The sequence below is a fragment of the Medicago sativa genome, chromosome 8, assembly GCF_051527215.1.
Source record: "Medicago sativa cultivar Bolivia chromosome 8, Bolivia_mono, whole genome shotgun sequence".
NCBI classification, from domain to species: Eukaryota; Viridiplantae; Streptophyta; class Magnoliopsida; order Fabales; family Fabaceae; genus Medicago; species Medicago sativa.
Window position 1 is genome coordinate 44,550,685 of NC_140756.1, and position 2,817 is coordinate 44,553,501.

Sequence of the window (2,817 nt, forward strand, 5' to 3'; positions counted from 1 at the left end):
TTTCATCGGAAAGGTGAGGGGCTAAGGGAAACCGGTCTTTAGAAATTAGTGTGTAAACCATGAAATTAGAAGTTTAGGTTTTGTCAAGTGAAGGATTAGTTATTAAGATGAACCAATGATCCTAAGACCCTTTTATTGAAAGTTAATTAAATTGACCAACTCCCTAGCGGAACGATACTCTACTTACTACTATTACTTCGATAGGCCGTGCGCTTGCGGTTTGGCCTATCAAGTTTTTGGCGCCGCTGCCGGGGAGTTAACTAATTTAATTAGCTTTTTCTTAGTGATTAGAATTCTCTCTTCTTTCTCTTTTCTTTTTTTTTTATTTTTAACCTTTTTTATTTTTTTCTGTTATCGTTAACTTCTTGGGTTCTCAACCTTGTATGCGAAGAACTAGAAATCAAGCGGTATTCATACCCGAGATCGAAAGGTTCTTACATAGAAGGAGGAGAGCAGCACAAAATAACACCGCCATGGCCAATCGCACTCTCAAAGAGTATGCAACGCCGTCTACGGCTGAGCCACAAGCTGTTATAGTGTACCCAACGGTTGAGGATGACAACTTTGAAATCAAGCCTGCCCTACTTAACTTGGTGCAGCAAAACCAATTCTCGGGATCCCCCACTGAGGATCCCAATCTTCACATCTCTGTTTTCCTACGAATTAGTGGAACCATGAAGGAGAACCAAGAAGCCGTAAGACTTCATCTCTTTCCCTTTTCCTTAAGGGATAGAGCTAGCGCTTGGTTCCATTCCCTCGAAGTCGGTTCCATTACTTCATGGGATCAGATGAGGCAAGCATTCCTTGCCCGTTTCTTTCCACCATCTAAAACCGCTAAACTTAGAGACCAAATCACGCGGTTCAATCAAAAAGATGGGGAATCTCTCTATGAGGCGTGGGAGCGTTTCAAGGAAATGCTAAGACTTTGTCCCCACCATGGCCTAGAGAAGTGGCTTATAGTCCACACTTTTTATAATGGCTTGTCTTATACCACTAAGATGTCTGTTGATGCAGCTGCAGGTGGAGCACTTATGAACAAGAATTACACGGAGGCGTATGCCTTGATTGAAGACATGGCTCAGAATCATTACAAATGGACCGACGAGAGAGCCATCTCTAGTTCTTCACCCTCCAAAAAGGAGGCAGGTATACACGAAGTCTCTAACTATGATCACCTTGCTTCTAAAATTGATACACTAACTGAAAAACTTGAAAAATTCAATGTTAGTGCTATCAATTCTGCATCTACTCCTTCTTGTGAAATATGTGGTATAGCTGGTCATGCTGGTGTTGATTGCCAACTAGGTAGTACTATTAATGGTGTTGAGCAAATAAATTATGCTCAATACAACCAAGGGATGCGACAAAATCAAAATTTTTATAAAAACCAAAATCCCTATGGACAAGTAGCACCACCCGGTTATGCAAACAACCAAAGATTCACTCAAAAATCCAATTTGGAAATTTTGTTGGAAAATTCTATTGCCAACCAAAATAAACAACTTCAAGAACTTAAAAACCAAACTGGATTTCTGAATGATTCTCTTTCCAAGCTCAATACCAAGGTTGATTCTATTGCTACTCACTCTAAAATGCTTGAAACTCAAATCGCTCAAATAGCCCAACAAGTGGCTACATCTTCCCAAACACCGGGAGTCTTTCCTGGTCAAACCGAAGCCAACCCCAAAGCCCAAGTTAATGTCATATCTTTTAGGGGTAGTAAGTTAGGCGAAACTTTTGCTAAGGTTAAAAACATTGGGAAAGAAAATGTCAAGCCCTTAGGTGATAAAGTTGTGATAGAAGAAGCTAAACCACTTGAAGAAAACAAAACTCCATCCCCCTTAAATCCCGAAAAGCTTAAATTAGAGGGTAAATTTGAAAAATTTGTTAACATACTTAGGCAAATTTGCATTAAACTTCCCTTTGCTGAAGCTTTGTCTAGGATGCCTCTTTATGCCAAGTTTTTAAAGAAAATTTTTTCAAAGAAAAGGGCTATAGAGCATAATGAGACAATAGCCTTGGCTAAGGAAACTAGTGCAATCATCCAAGAAGCACCCCCTAAGCTTAGAGATCCAGGTAGCTTTGCCATACCATGTGAAATTGGGAATGAAACCATAAACAAAGCCTTATGTGACTTAGGAGCTAGTGTTAGTTTGCTGCCTTTGTCTCTTCTTAAAAGGATAGGGATAGGAGAATTGAAACCTACCAAAATGGAACTAAAGATAGCTGATCGTTCTACCATGAAACTTGTAGGATTTGTCGAGGACATACCTATTAAGATAGAGGGGATATACATCCCCACTGATTTTGTAGTCGTTGACATTGAAGAGGACGACGACGTCCCTATAATCCTAGGTAGACCTTTCCTCGCAACTGCGGGAGCTCTCATTGATGTGAAACTTGGTAGGATAGTCTTTCAAGTGAGTGATAAAATGGTAGGATACGAGTTGGAAAATGTTATGAAGGGTCCCGCTCTTTACTCTTGTTGCATGCTTAACGATCATGTTGTGAAAGAACGTTTTATAGCGTCATCTACACAATATGATATCTTTGATCCATTCTAAGGACTCTTTCTAACCGTCAAGCTAATGACATTAAAAGAGCGCTTCGTGGGAGGCAACCCACGCATTTAATTGCTTTTCTTTTGTTTTTCTTTGTTTTAAGTTGTTTTGTAGGTAATTGTCCAAGTTTGATTCGAAGAAAACCAAGAAATTGAAAAATTCTGAAGCCCCCAGGACCAGAAAGGTGGCACGGCCCGTGCTAGGTATGGCACGGCCGTGCCAAGTTTTTAACAAAAAAAATGGCCATTGAAGTCAG

General features: G+C 40.1%; 1 non-coding gene across 1 annotated transcript; it reads right to left on the reverse strand.

Annotated features, from left to right (window-relative positions):
* Window positions 1-836: 836 nt before the first annotated feature.
* LOC146899309 (small nucleolar RNA R71) lies at window positions 837-943 on the reverse strand. Its single transcript, XR_015024283.1, has one exon. It is a non-coding gene; the product is annotated as a small nucleolar RNA R71 (small nucleolar RNA).
* Between the last annotated feature and the right edge of the window lie 1,874 nt (window positions 944-2,817).